This window comes from Micromys minutus (assembly GCF_963924665.1).
Source record: "Micromys minutus genome assembly, chromosome: 5".
NCBI lineage: Eukaryota > Metazoa > Chordata > Mammalia > Rodentia > Muridae > Micromys > Micromys minutus.
In genome coordinates this window covers 14,360,301-14,377,170 of record NC_137974.1, presented here as the reverse complement: position 1 = coordinate 14,377,170, position 16,870 = coordinate 14,360,301, and positions in this window count along the sequence as shown.

Genomic DNA, 16,870 nt, shown 5'->3' with positions numbered 1-16,870 from the left:
GTGGCAGCAAGAGTGGAAACCTGCACGGCATTATAGGGAACAATTAACAGCTGTGGCTCACTGCCAAAATGCGTGATGGCAGATTTTAGCCCTCTCAGCGCCAATTGAGCCACAGCATCTGGATACCAGTCAATTATTTTAGCTGGCGAGGCATTAGGATGTACCCACAATAAGGTTCCTTGTTGCCAAAGCACTGCAGTAGGGAGCCGGTTTGTTTTAAAAACACATAATGAAAAAGGTTTATCATAATCCATGCGAACCAATTGTGCATCCTGTATAGCTTCTTCTACCAACTGTAATGCTCTTTCTGCTTGTGGGGTCAAACTTCTAGGTGAGGAGACATGCGGATCTCCTTCTAAAACATTGAATAAGGGTTTAAGTTCAGCAGAAGGAATCTTAAGAAAAGGTCTAAGCCAATTAATGTCTCCCAGTAATTTTTGAAAATCATTAAGAGTGTGGAGGTGATCCCTTCTTATCTCGAGCTTTTGAGGGACAATCCTATCAGGGAATACCACAGACCCTAGGAATTGACTAGTATCAGAAATCTGGACTTTTTCTGTGGCGATACGTAGGCCCCATTTTTTCTAACGCTTGCTGCAATAGAGGAAAAGCCTCAGTTAAGATTGATAAATCTTTGTCACATACTAGGACGTCATCTGTATAAAGGACCCAGGTTAATGATGGAAAATGTCTTTTGACAGGGATAAGGGCTTGGTAAACATATAACTGACATATAGTCGGGCTGTTAGCCATGCCCTGAGGCAGGACTTTCCATTGAAACCTCCTGTCAGGTTCTGCATGATTAATAGAAGGAAGGGTAAAGGCGAACCTGGGCCTATCTTGAGAATGTAAAGGTATGGAAAAGAAACAATCTCTAATATCTATTATCATTAAAGGCCAATGTTTTGGGAGCGCCGTGAGAACCGGTAGGCCACGTTGTACAGGGCCAAGCAAATGCATTTGTTTATTAATGGCTCTCAAGTCATGCAACAATCGCCATTTTCCCGATTTCTTTTTAATCACAAAAATGGGGGTGTTCCAAGGGGAGGTAGAGGGTTCTATATGACCCAATTGTAGTTGTTCTTTAACTAATTGGGTAACAGCTTCTAAGTTTTCGGAGGTAAGAGGCCATTGAGGGACCCATACCGGCTCCTCTGTTTTCCAAGGTATGGGCCGTGCTGCCTCAATGGCGCTTAGGAAAAACCCAGACCCTGCCTTTCTTTGTTAGGGTTAGGCGAGGCAGGCTCTAGGGGTCCTTGTTCATAGCGTCCTAAGCCTTTTCCCTCTTTATATCCCATCTTATCCATAATATCATAAGCCTGTGCCGAATATTTATTGGACAGAACTAGCCCCATCTGTTGCATTATATCTCTCCCCCATAAGTTAACTGGAAGGGGAAGTACATAGGGGACAAATTGCCCACATTGGCCTTCAGGGGTTTTCCAGGTGAGCGAGGCTGCACTAATGGTGGGGCAGGACTTATAACCCAATCCTTGTAAGGAGTGTGATGACTCTACAACCGGCCAATTTTTGGGCCACCAATGAGTGGATATAATACTCTTATCAGCCCCTGTATCAAGGATGCCCTCAAATCTCTTCTCATTAACCCACAAGTTAAGCCTAGGCCTGGTATTCAAAGATACCGCTAAATAAGCTAAGTCGGTCCCAGAGGAACCCATCTGTTTTTCTGCCTTTTCCTTAGTCCTTTTATTAGAGCTATCAGGGAGGAGCAATAACTGTGCAATCCTGTCACCCTGAGTTACAGAGAATATGCCGGTTGGGCTGGAGCACAGTACCTGTATTTCAGAGGAGTGGTCACTATCTACTATGCCTGGGTGGATTATCAGTCCCTGCGCTGTAAGGGACCCCTGCCCGAGGATCAGTCCTAGGGTTCCCGGAGGCAAGGTGACCGCTCCTACAGGGATGGGCTGAACGCCCATCTGAGGCATTAATACCAGTGAGGAGGAGGCACGCAGGTCCATTCTTGTTGGCCTGTCTGTGTGCTCACCTTGCTCTCCCCTAGGGCTTTGGAAAATTTGCTCCCATATCTTTGAGGGCCCTGGGAACGGGGGCCCAGTGACCCGTTTTTTGGCATCTCATTGGTCTGGGCAGTCTGACTCTCTAGCGGGGGAAGGAGCCGGCCTCTGAGGTCCCTAACAGAGCGGCAATGTTCAGCTTTATGGTACCCCTTGCCACATCTTGTGCAAAGGGGCGGAGGGTCCCTAGCGACCATCCGACAATCCTTTTTTAAGTGTCCAGATCTTCCACATCTAAAACAGACCCTTCTATCAGGGGCTCGGGAAAGGCCCCTCTGGGACTGCAAAATGGCTGCCGCGAGACCTGCATTATTAAGTGGCCCTCCCAGTTCCCTACAGACTCAAAGCCAGTCTTGAAGACCTTTGCCCTTTCTAGGGGCGATAGCGGCTCGGCATTCTTGGGTGGCCTGCTCAAAAATAAGCTGTTCAATAAGAGGGGCAGCCTGCTCGGGATCCCCGAAGATCCGACCTGCCGCCTCGGTCATGCAGGCTACAAAATCTGAAAAAGGCTCCTGGGGTACCTGAATGATTTTTGTAAGCTGATTATCGGCCCCTCCCTTTTTTGAAAGTGCCTTCCAGGCCTTAATGGCTGTGCTTGACACTTGGGCATAGGCACCCCAATGATAAGCTGTCTGATCTGCCGCATAGCGACCTTGGCCCGTCAACAGATCAAATGTCCATTCTTGTTGTTCAGGAGTCAACGCTGTAGCATTGGCTCTTGCTTGGGTTTGGGCAGCCTCATACCAAAGAGCTTTCCACTCCATATACTGTCCCATGCTCGGTAGAGCAGCCTTGGCGATTATCTGCCAATCAGAGGGAGTTAAGGCAGAGGTAGCCAATCTATCAAGCTGAGCGATGGTAAAATTGGCGGTTATCCCATATTTTCTGACTGACTCTGCCAATTCTTTTATCTGACTATATTCTACGGGGGCATGAACGCGGCCACCCTCAGCTGTCTCAAACACAGGGAAAGCAAGACACATCTGCCTTCTCACCCTTTCCGGGAGGAACGAGAAGGATTTTACAGGCGTGCGTGCTGCATATTGAGGGGGGGCCACCGGTAAAGGAGGCGCTGTCGGGACAACTGGGGACAAGCGCGTGGGCCTATACTGCTCGTCAGGATAATATCCTTTTTCCTCATAACTAGCTGCTCCTTCATCTACCCCTGCCTCCTCTTCTGGGTCTAAGCCTTCTCGCTCATAATCATCATCTGAAGTCTCGGGGCTATCAATGTCTAGAGCCTCGAAGTCTTCTACAGGGTACAAACTGACTCCCCTTCTCCTAACATTAGAGGGCATAAGGGAATGATAATCTGAAGGTTCGTGGGTAGCTACTCTCCCGCTATACCGCGTTTCTGGAGGTCCTTTTTCCTTAGGGGGATAATACCTTTTCCTGCGCGCGCCCATTCTCTCACTCTGTTCAGCTTCTGATAGCCTATCCTGCGCTTCACTCAATACCTCTTGCCCCGCAGCGACGGCGGGCCTACAACTCTCATCTCTTAAACAATTTTGTACCATCGTCCAAATGGCCATGGTTCCGGGCCCGAGGTCTCCGGCATTCTGCGCACAGTTTAATTCTCTACCCAATCTGTTCCATGAGGCTGGTGAGAGAGACCCAGAAACTGCAAACCAAGGGGCAGTACGCTCAACCTCTCTTACAAAACGCTGCAAGATGCGGGTGGGCAATTCTAAATCTCTCTGCTTAAGAATTGACTGCAGGGCTGTAATGGTCGATTGTGAAGAGCCCATCACAGCTATGTAATGCCCGCGGCTTATTTGCGTGGCGGCCCAAGGAGAAACTGAAAGGCAAGTCTCAGTGCGTTCCGCTTTTTTTATCTACAAAGACTTATGGAACGCAGGGGTGCCTCTGCTTATCTACGTCCGACTTAAGCACAAAATTAACACCAGCCCCGTTGGACACAGAGGAAATTAAGAGGAAGAGAATAAAAACTGCACTGACGAAGACCGGAGCCTCTACAGACCCTTCACACGGCCGTGGAAGATTTAAACCAAATTAAAGAAAGATCCAGGATCAGACATACCTTGCCGAACTAATCTCCCCGCAGTTCTGAATTCTGTGGTGCAGACGATGGAGTGGTCGAATTTCCCGGGTTTCGGCACCAGATGTCCCGCGCAACCATCTCGCCTGCAAGAACGACGCGGCACACAAAATAGAATCCTTCTGCGGTAAACTTTATTAATCTGGAAAAACCGGTACTTGCTTCACGTAACGAAAAAGACGGAGAAAACAAAGAGATCCAAGGAGACGAACAGGACGAACAAGCTCCACGAGACGGCCGAAAACCAAAGGGAGAAAGGGAGGAAGAAGAGAGGAAGAAGAGAGAGAGCTATCCAGCTCGCCCCCTTATAAAGGGATCAGTCCTTGCCTTGGACGCGGAGCCCCCTGATTGGTTGAAACTCACCAGGCCCTATGACGCCACGGGAGAGGCGGAACTCATGAAGCGGAAGTTACCCAGCCTGTGCGCACATGGCTTGTTTACTGCTAACTCCAGCCAGATATCAGCGCCATCTTGTAATGGTGAATGTGTGGGAATGTGTGGGCGGCGCCCCACAATTAGTGAAAATGATTTGGAAAGGAGAATGAAAGGTATTAAGGAATATGTAGTTCAGGACATAGAAATTGGCATAGTGAATGCATTAAAAGAAACATAAATATGCTGTGAGTAGCTAAAAAAATACTCTGTGCTGAAATCAATCATGTCTACAGATACGTAAGCTTATCACAGGAATTGGAGAACTGAAACTATGTCTTTTTATTTAAAGGCATAATGTTTAACATAGAAAAGGGATACAAACTAGAAATGAAGAAGTAAAGCTATCACTGTTTGTCGATGATATGTTTGTATACTTAAGTGACTCCAAAAATTCTCTACAAGACAATTTCTACAGCTGACAAGTAATTTCAGCAAAGTTGCTGGATAGAAAATTCACTCAAACAAATAAGTAGCCTTCTTCTACTCAAAGGATAAAGAGGCTGAGAAAGAAATTGGGGAAATGACACCATTCACAAAAGTCATGCATGAACAGCAAACACAGACACTATTGCTGATACCAAGAAGTACTTGCAGACAGGAGCCGGATATAGCTATCTCCTGAGAGGATCTGCCTGAACCTGACAAATACAGAGGCGGATGTTCATCATCAGCCATTGGACTGAGCACAGGGACCCCAAATGGAGGAGTTAGAGAAATGACAGAAGGAGAAGAAGGAGTTTGTAAGCCCATAAAAGAACAACAGTATCAATCAACCAGATCTCCCAGAGCTCCCAGGGACTAAACCACCAATCAAATGTGCACATAGAGAGACCCACGGCTCCAGCTGCATATGTATCAGAGGATGACTGTCTCTGGAATCAATGAGAGGACAGTCCCTAGGTCCTGTGAAGGCTTGATGCCCTACTGTAGGGGAATGCCAGAGCAATGAGAGATGGGAGTGAATGGGTGGGTGGCTGAGCACACTCACAGAATTAGGGTAATGGAGAATGGGATACAGTGTTTGTGGACGGGATACTTGGAAAGGTATTAACACTTGAAATGGAAATAAATAAAATATCCCACAGCAAAACCCTCATACTACACTCTGGTTTGAAAAACTGAAGTTAATTGCTGCTCAGCAAACACTTCATTGGCTTAAAAAGAAAGAAAGAAAAAAAGAAAGAAAGAAAGAAAGAAAGAAAGGAAGGAAGGAAGGAAGGAAGGAAGGAAGGAAGAAAGGAAGGAAGGAAGAAAGGAAGGAAGGAAGGAAGGAAGGAAAGAATGAAAGAAAGGAAGGAAGAAAAATGGAAAGGAAGGAGGGATGGAAGAAGGGAGAGAAAATGGAGGGAGGGAAGGGAAATTAGAAAGGAAGGAAGAAAGGAACGAAAAGAAAGGAAAGGAATGGGATATAAAGGAAAAGACAAAATGGAAAAAAAAAAAAAAGAAACCTAAACAAGGAAATAATTATGTCGGCCACCAGATGGCAACAAATCCCCTTCTACTTATCTACCCGCGTGCTGGTTCACTTGCCAGGTTTTGTAGTTGGATTTAAGTATGAAGTAGAAACACAGCGTTTTAATTCGTTAAAATAATTAAAATTTGAACCTATTATTGAGAATGGTTTAATCATACGTGAAATCACACATTTTAATCACAGATAATAAATGCATTTTTTAAGCTCACATTAAGAGAAGGGGGAAAGCACCCATTCATAATTGATAATTTTATTCTTCTTAAAATAACTCCAGCAAAGTGCAGCAAAGGTTTATTTGAAGCACTACTAATACCGCAAAAGTGAATCTTGAAATCTTATTTAATTTTAGGATTGTAAAACTGCTAAAATGGATGTTGAAATCTTATTTATTTTTTATTTGCAAATGTTTTCTACCTACCTGTTTACAACTGATGATTAAGGGTTGCAGTAATATCTTTTGCTGGAGAGTCATGGCACATGCCTTTCATCCCCGGGTTTGGAAAGCAGTGGCATATGTATCTGAACTCAAGGACATCCTGGTTTACAGAACAAGTTCCAGGACATCAAAGGCTACACACGGAAATTCTGTCTAGGAAAAAAAGCAAAATCAAAAAAATCAAAACAAAACAATAAAGAAAGAATACTGTGTTCTAGTTGTACAGTATTCCAGAACTGTATGACATTCTGGTTGCAAGTTTCACATTACCAACTGTTTTTGAGTCTCTCTGTCTAGTAATCATCTCTTTCCCCATAATGCTGTGCATAACTGATAAAGCTAACTTGTTCAACAACAGCAACAACAACAACAACAACAACAACAAAAGAAGAATACTTATTTTACCTATAATTTCACTGTCTCGATTTTAGGTTGAAAATATACAATTAAAAATATTAACTTTGTATGCCTATTTGACATATGATATTATTTTAGCCCTAGGTTTAAAATATGCAATTTTGATACTTGCATATTCTTAAAGCAGAAGATTAAACAAATTGATGAACTCTTTGGGAAATTCATAACTTCTTTAAACCTTTATGTACAAAAAAAACCCATATAATTTATAGATATGTATTGAGAAATTACAAAGTGATGTGTTGTGTTAATAGTAGTATAATGGAATCATGAAGTCCAGGTAATGCCCCTGCACTGCCTGACAAAAGGTACAGGAACACAGCATTGGAACCTCTGCTTCCATCCAGCAAATTTGAGGCACAGAACAGGGCTCAGCCCATCTGCCACCTGGACCAGTGGAGATGCAGGGACACAGAGCAGATACAATGGAAAGGCAAGAACATATCACTGACAACAAGATGGTAAGAGGAAAGCAAAAGAGTATATCCCAAGGAAACCAAGACAACCTGGCAACACCAGTACCGAGATCTCCCATAACAGCAAACATTGGAATGCCAAACACTCCAGAAAAAGAAGAAGCAGACCTAAAATCATACCTAAAGACTCTGATAGAGATCCTTAAACAAGAACGGGAGCAAAAGCAAAAAGAATCAGAAGCTTTTAAAGAGGAAAGAAGAATATCACTCAAAGAACTCAAAAGAACTAGAGGAAAACAGAACCAAAGAGATGAAAGAATGGAAGAAGGAATTTAAAATGGATATTGACACAATAAAGAAAACACTAAAAGAGATAACCATAGAGGTAGAACACATAAAAAAGAAATCAGGAGTCACAGAAGCAAGCATTTCCAATAGACTATAAGAGATGGAAGAGAGAATCTCGGGGGCAGAAGAGAACATTGTAAACATAGACCAAACAGCCAGAGAACATGCAAAAAACAAAAAGCTCCTAACCCAAAATTTCCAGTAGATCCAGGACACAATGAGAAGACCAAACATAAGGATAACAGGAATAGAAGAGGGAGAAGAATATCAACTAAGAGGCACAGTAAATATCTTCAATAAAATCATAGAAGAAAACTTCCCTACCCTTAAGAATGAGATGACAACGAGCATAAAATAAACCTTCAAAACTCCAAATAAGTTGGACCAGAAAAGAAATTCCTCCCAACACATAATAGTCAAAACACCAAGTGCCCAAAGCAAAGAAAGAATGAAAAGCAGCAAGGGAAAAAGGTCAGGTAATATATAAAGGTAGACAAATCAGAAACACACCCGATTTCTCAACAGAGACTATGAAAGCTAGAAGAGCCTGGACAGATATTATGCAGACCCTAAGAGAGCACAAGTGCCAGCCCAAGCTGCTATACCCAGCAAAACTATCAATCACCATCGATGGAGAGATGAAGATATTTCAAGACAAATAAAAACTTACACAATACCAGACCAGAAACCAGCACTACAACGAATTAAAGGTGGAAAACCCAATACAATGAGGGGAACTACATCTTAGTAAAAACATGAAAACTACTAAGGTAGAAAAACAAAAGAAGAAATTGACTCAGACACAACTCAACCTACAAAAGCAATAATGGCAGGAAACAGAAACCACTATTCCTTGATATCTATTAACATAATTGGTTCAACTCCCCTAATAAAGAGATATAGTCTGTCAGATTGGACACATAAACAAAATCCATCATTTTGCTGCATACAGGAAACTCATCTCAGAGACAAAGACAGACACCATCTCAGAGAAAAAGGGTGGGAAAAATACTTCCAATCAAACAGCCCAAAGAAGCAAGCTAGAGTGGCTATTCTAATATTGAATAAAATAAATTTCCAACCAAAAGTTTTCAAAAAAGATAAGGAAGTACATTTTTTACTCATTTCTGGGGAAATCTGTCAATAGAAACTCTCAATCCTTAGCATATATGCTCCAAATACAAAAGCACCCATATTGATATAAGAAACCCTACTAAAGCTCAAAAAATACATTTCACCCCACACAATAATAGTGGGAGACCTTAATACCCCACTCTCTTCAAGGGACACATCATGGAAACAGAAACTGGACAAGGACACTGTAAAACTAGCAGAGACTATGAACCAACTGGAATTAATAGATATCTATAGAACATATCATCCTAAAGTAAAATAATACACTTTCTTCTCAGCACCCCATGGCACCTTTTTGAATATTGACCACATAATTGGACACAGAACGAGCCCCAATCAATATAAGAAGATTGACATACTCTCATGCATCCTCTCAGATCTCCATGGTCTACAGCTGGTCTTTAACAACAACAAAGCCAAAAAAAGCCCACATACACATGGAAACTAAACAATGCTCTGTTAAAGGATAGCAGGGTCAAAGAAGAAATAAAGAAAGAAATTAAGGATTTTCTAGAATTCAATGAAAACAAAAAAAAACATACCCAAACCTAAGGGATGCAATGAAAGCAGTATTGAGAGGACAACTCATAGCCCTACGTGCTTCCAAAAAGATACTTTAGAGAAATACACTAGCAACCTGAGAACACAGTTGAAAGGTCTAGAAGAGAATGAAGCAGATACACCCAAGAAGATTAGACGGCAAGAAATAATCAAAATTAGGGCACAAATAGACCAAACAGAAGCAAAAAGAACCATTGAAAGAATCAACAAAACCAAAAGCTGGTTCTTTGAGAAAATTAAAAAGATTGATAAACCCCTAGCCAGATTAACTAGAGGGCTAAGAGAGTATACAAATTAACAAAATCAATACGGAAAGTGGAGACAACAACTGACACTGAGGTAATTCAAGAAATCATCATATTCTACTTCAAAAACCTATACTACATAAAGTTAGAAAATCTGGAGGAAATTTATGAATTCCTAGACAGATACAAGATCCTAAAGTTAAACAAGGACCAAGTAAACCATCTAAATAATCCCATAACACCTAAAAAAATAGAAGAAGTCATCCAAAGCCTCCCAACCAAAAAAAGCCCAGGTCCAAACAGGTTCAGTGCAGAAGTTTATCAAACATTTATTGTGGACATAACACAAATACTCTCCAAACTATTCAACAAGATAGAATCAGATGGAATAATACCCAACTCATTTTTTGAGGCAACAATAACCCTTGTACCTAAACCACACAAAGACCCTCCAAGGAAAGAGAACTTCAGACTTGTTCACAATCTCACTTGTGAACATTGATGCAAAAATACTCAACTAAATACTTACAAACCAAATCCAGGAACACGTCAAAATGATCATTAACCATGACAAAGAGGGCTTCATCCCTGGGATGCAAGGATGGTTTTATATAAGGAAATCCATCAATGTAATCTCCCATATAAACAAACAGGAAGAACAAAAATCACATGGTCATCTCACTAGATGCTGAGAAAGCATTTGACAAATTTCAACACCTCTTCAGGTTAAAAATTATGGAAAGAACAGGAATCCAAGGTCCATACCTAAACATAATAAAAGCAATGTACAGCAAACCAACAGCCAACATCAAACTTAATGGTGGGAAACTTGAAGCAATCCCAGTAGAATCAGAGACTCGACAAGGTTGCACACTCTCCCCGTACTTATTCAATATAGTACTGGAAGTCCTGGCTGGAACAATTAGACAGCAAAAGAAAATCAAGGAGATAAAAATCGAAAAGGAAGAGGTAAAAACATCACTTTTTGCAGATGAAGTGATAGTGTACTTGAGTGACCCCAAAAATTCAGACAGAGAACTTCTACAGCTGATAATCAAGTTCAGCAAAGTAGCTGGATACAAAATTAACTCAAATAAATCAGTAGCCTTCCTATATTCAAGGACAAACCTGTGGAAAAAGAAATTAGGGAAAAGATACCCTTCACAATAGTCACAAAAACTATAAAATACCTTGGTGTGACTCTAACTAAGCAAGTGAAGGCCCTGTATGACAAGAACTTCAAACCTCTAAAGAAGGAAATCCAGGAAAATCTCAGAAAATGGAAAGATATCCCTTGCTCATGGATTGGAAGGATCAACATTTTAAAAATGGCCATCCTACCAAAAGCAATCTACAGATTTATTGCAATCCCCATAAAAATTCCAACCCAGTTCTTCATTGAGTTGGAAAGATCAATGTGCAAAATCATATAGAATAACAAAAGACATAGAATAGCGAAATCCATCCTCAAAAACAGGAAAACATCTGTGGGAATCACTCTCCCTGACCTCAAGCTATATTACAAGGCAATTGTGCTGAAAACTGCATGGTACTGGTACAGAAATAGGCATGTGGATCAATGGAATAGAATAGAAGATCCAAAATTGAGCCCTCATTTATATTGTCACCTGATTTTTGACAAAGGAGCCATAAACATTCAATGGAAAAATCTCAGCATATCCAGCAAATGGTGCTGGTCCAACTGGTACTCAGCATGCAAAAGAATGAAAATAGACCCTTTCTTTTCTTTCTGTACAAAGCTCAAGTGTAAGCAGATCAAAGATCTCCACATTAAACCAGATACACTGCAACTATTAGATGACACAGTAGGGAAAACCTTAGAACACATTGGCACAGGAGAAAATTTTTCTGAATAAAACACCAACGGCTCAAGCTCTAAGGTCAAAGATTAACAAATGAGAATTAATGAGATTGCAAAATTTCTCTAAGGCTAAGGATATTCTCAAGAAAACAAAACGGCAGCCAACAGAATGGGAAAATATCTTTCCCAACTCCACATCAGATTGCGGCCTAATATCCAAGGTATACAAAGAATTCAAAAAGCTAGGCACTGAGAATCAAACAACCCTATTACAAAATGGGATACAGAGCTAAAGAAAACATACTCAATTGAGGAATATAGAATGGCTGAGAAACATGTAGGAAGTGCTCAACATCCTTAGCCATCAGGGAAATGAAAATCAAAACAACCCTGAAATTTCACCTCAAACCAGCCAGATTGCCCAAGATCCAAACCTCAGATGACAGCAGATACTTTTGAGGATGCAGAGAAAGAGGAACATTCTTCCACTGTTGGTGTGATTGTAAACTGATACAACCACTCTGGAAATTCGTCTGGCGATTCCTCAGAAAATTGGACATAGTATACTACCTGAAGATCCAGCTATTCTGCTTCTGGGCATATATCCCAGAGACACTTTAATTTACAACAAAGATACATGCACCACAATGTTCATAGCAGCGCTGTTTATAATAGCCAGAAGCTGGAACGAACCCAGATGTCCTTCAGTAGATGAATGGATACAAAAATTGTGGTACATTTTCACAATGGAGTACTACTCATCTATCAGAAACAATGACTTAATCAAACTCTTAAGAAAATGACTGCATCTAGAGAATATCATCCTGAGTGAGATAACCCAGTCACAAAAGAACAGACATAATATGCAGTCACTGATTTTGGGATGCTAACCCCAGAGGCTAGGCCTGCCCCAGAAACAACTCACAGACTGTGTGAAGTTCAAGAAAAAAGAAAAGAAAAGAAAACAAACAAACAAAAGAAAGTCATGCTAAATCCTTACACACCTAGAACATGTTGACTAATTCTGGTTTACACCGTATTTTACATGTACTTTTTGCATTGTAAAGAGTAAGAATTAGTTGCAGAGTGTCAAACCTTAAAAAAAAAAAAAGAAAAAAAGCAAAGCACTGACACAATTGAATTTGTATACATTTATGCAAAAATGTTTACATTTTTTCTTTTATCTTTGTTTTTTTAAAATAAAGTTAAAAAAAGAGAGTGTTCACAACATGTAGCCATGAGCAAAAAGTAAATGTGAGTACTGACACATGCTACCTGTTTTAAAGAGCTCAATTTTGACAAAAATGAAAATACAATTTATATCTTAAAAAGATTTTAGCCTATATTTTCTGCACAATGATAGCAATTTCAGTTCACTGCCTATGCATAAGAAAACCATCAAAGCCACTCAGAGACTGTGCCAGTTAGAAATCCATCCTATATACAGTCACCAAACCCATACACTATTGTTGATGCCAGGAAGTACATGCTAACATGAGTCTGAAACTGTTGTTCACTGAGAGGCTCTTCCATATCATGACAAATACAGAGGCTGATGCTCACAGCCAATGGAGAACAGGGTCCACAATGGAGGAGTTAGAGAAAGGATTGAAGGAGCTGAACAGATTTGCAACCCCAAATAACAATACCAACCAACCAGAGCTCCCAGGGACTAAACCACTACCTGTAGAGTAAAAATGAACAGACCCATGAGTTCAGCTGCATATGTAGCAGAGTATGGTCTTGTTTGGTATCAATGGAAAGAAAATCCCTTGGCCTGCAAAGGCTTGATGTCCAGGTGTAGGGGAATGTCAGGGCAGGGAGGAGGAAGGTAGGGGTGGGAGTGTTGAGGAGACCATCATAGAAGCAGGGAGAGGGAAAGAGGGGTTATGGAGGGGAAACTGGGAAAAGGGATAACATTTTATATGTAAATAAAATGTATCCAATAAAAGACAAATAAAAATATTAAAAATAGAAAACCAACAAAGTCACAAAATTTTAAAAATTAGACCCAAATCCTCTGTTTTAGGGGCACCTAGAAAAGTATGTTAAGTTCAAAGCTATACATATTTTTGTAAGTTTGAAGAGATTCTCTATTAGTTGTTTATTTAATAGATAAATTTATATGCTTTACTAGAAGTAAACTTATGGCGGACTACAACATAAGCTTAAGTTATTGACAGTTCCATATGTCTCCATTAAGAGAAAGACCAATTAGAAGTATTTGAGAAATATGGGAATAAAAGCATACATGAGTGCACTGCTGTTTATAATGTAGTACTCGATGTGCCCAAAAAAGAAGAAAAAACAACTTAAAAGCAATACTTTTAACAAAACACTGGAGGCAACTGGACAGAATACTCACTTGCTAGTCTCATGAAGAACAATGGTTCAATCATAAGCATAAAAATTTTAAGAAAAAAACTAAAATAATAAAACAAACAAACAAACAAAACCAACTGTTTGAAACTCCAACTTCATGGGATCCTAATGATTCTCTGTGGAAAACATGTGTGTAGTGTGACATACATGTGTATAAAATATATTATAAAACATAGATATTATACAATATATACATATATGAATGCAATACATAAATATACTTTATTATATGACATGAATGTTATGTCAATACCTAAAATAGACTTTTAGGTTAAAATTGTATGTATGTATGTATATATATTGTATATATATATGTGTGTGTGTGTGTGTGTGTTCAATAATTAAAATGACTGCAATAAAGTGAAGAAAAGTCTATTTTCCATAGCTGAGTGTGTGAAACAGCATCCTCACAAAGTCATAGCACAGGAGCAATGGTGTGGAGGGTTTGTGGAGGGGAAAATAGAAACTGCTGCATCATTTGACATGAAATGATTAAGATAAAGCAGAAGAAGGGGGAGGAAAGGGAAAGGTAAAGGGAGAGTAGGAAGAGCAAGGAGAAAGAAAGAAAGAAAGAAAGAAAGAAAGAAAGAAAGAAAGAAAGAAAGAAAGAAAGAAAGAAAGAAAGAAAGAAGGAAGGAAGAAAAGAAGGAAAAAAAAGAAAGAGAGGGAGGGAGGGAAGGAAATAAGGAAGGAAAGAAAGAAAGAAAGAAAGAAAGAAAGAGGGAGGGAAGGAAGAAAGTAAAGGAGAAAGGAAGGAAAGAAGGAAGGAAGGAATGAAGGAAAGAAGAAATAAAGGAAGAAAGAAAGAAAGAAAGAAAGAAAGAAAGAAAGAAAGAAAGAAATAAAGAAAGAAATGAGAAAAGAGGTATAGGCTGAGCAACTGGTGGGTGAGAGACCTGGGCTGCTGGGAAGCAGAGAGATATCTGCGGAGTGCACACAGAAAGTGCACCCCCTGCCTTGCCCTGCCTGCCCTGCCTGAGCCAGCAACCAGGAACAGAACGTTGGAACTTCTGTTCCCACCCGATGACTCTGAGGCAAAGAACAGGGCTCGGCCCATCTGACACCTGCACCAGTGGAGATCCAGGGACACAGACCAGATACAAGGGAAAGGCAAGAACATATCACTGACAACAAAATGGCAAGAGGAAAGAGAAAGAGTATATCCCAAGGGAACCAAGACAATCTAGCAACACCAGAACCTAGCTCTCCCATAACAGCAAATATCAGAATTCCAAACAATCCAGAAAAGGAAGACACAGACCTGAAATTATACCTCAATATGCTGATAGAGATACTTAAACAAGAAAGGGAGGAAAAGCAAAAAGATTCAGAAGCTTTTAAAGAAGATAAAAAAAAAATACTCAAAGAACTCAAAAAACTAGAGGAAAACAGAACCAAAGAAATAAAGGAATGGAAGAGGGAAATTAAAACTGAAATTGACACAATAAAGAAAATGCTAAAAGAGATAACCCTAGAGGCAGAACACGAAAAAAAAAAAAAAAAAAAAAAAAAAAATCAGGAGTCAGAGAAGCAAGCATTTCCAATAGATTACAAGAGATCGAAGAGAGAATATCGGGGGCAGAAGACAACATTGCAAACATAGACAAAACAGCCAGAGAAGAAGAAAAAACAAAAAGTTCCTAACCCAAAATGTCCAGTAAATGCAAGACACAATGAAAAGACCAAACCTAAGGATAATAGGAATATAAGAGGGAGAAGAGTATCAACTAAGTGGCACAGTAAATATCTTCAACAAAATCGTAGAAGAAAACTTCCCTACCCTCAAGAATGAGATGACCATGAGCATAAAAGAAGCCTTCAGAACTCCAAATAGGTTGGACCAGAAAAGAAATACCTCCCGACACAAAATAGTAAAAACAAAAAGTGCCCAAAGCAAAGAAAGAATACTTAAAGCAGTAAGGGAAAAAGGTCAGGTAACATATAAAGGCAGGCCAATCAGACTCACACCCGATTTCTCAACAGAGACTATGAAAGCTAGAAGAGCCTGGACAGACATCATGTGCACCCTAAGAGAGCACAAGTGCCAGCCCAAGCTGCTATACCCAGCAAAACAGTCAATCACAATCGTTGGAGAGATGAAGATATTTCAGGCAAAATCAAAATTTACACAATATCTGACCACAAACCCAGCAATACAACGAATTATATGTAGAAAACCCAATACAATGAGGGAAAATACAGCCTAGTAAAAACAAGAAAACACCTAAACAAGAAAACTAAAAGAAGGAAAAAAAAAAAAAAAAAAAAAAAAAAAAAAAAAAAAAAAAAAAAAAAAAAAAAAAACACAGACACAACTCAACCCAAGAAAGCTATAATGGCAGGAAACAGAAACAACTATTCCTTGATATCTATTAACATAAATGGACTCAACTTTCCAATAAAGAGACATAGACTATCAGATTGGATACATAAACAAAATCCAGCCTTTTGCTGCATACAGGAAACTCATCTCAGAGACAGAGACAGAAACTATCTAAGAGTAAAAGGGTGGGAAAAAACTTCCAAGCAAACAGCTCCAAGAAGCAAGCTGGAGTGGCTATTCTAATATCAAATAAAGTAAATTTCCAACCAAAAGTTATCAAAAAAGATAAGGAAGGACACTTTTTACTCATTACAGAAGAAATCTGTCAGGAGAAACTCTCAATCCTTAACATATATGCTCCAAATAATATAGCACCCACATTCATAAAAGAAACCCTACTAAAGCTCAAAAAATACATTTCACCCCACACAATAATAGTGGGAGACTTTAATACCCCACTCTCACCAATGGACAGATTATGGAAACAAAAACTGAAGAAGGACACTATAAAACTAGCAGAGACTTGGAACTAACTAGAATTAATAGATATATACAGAACATATTATCCTAAAGTAAGAGAATACACCTTCTTCTCACTACCCCGTGGCACGTTCTCAAAAATTGACCACATAATTGGACACAGAACAAGCCTCCATCGATATAAGAAGATTGAAATACTCCCATGCATCCTCTCAGTTCACAATGGTCTACGGCTGGTCTTTAACAACAACAAAGACAACAAAAATCCCACATACACATGGAAACTAAACAACACTGTGTTA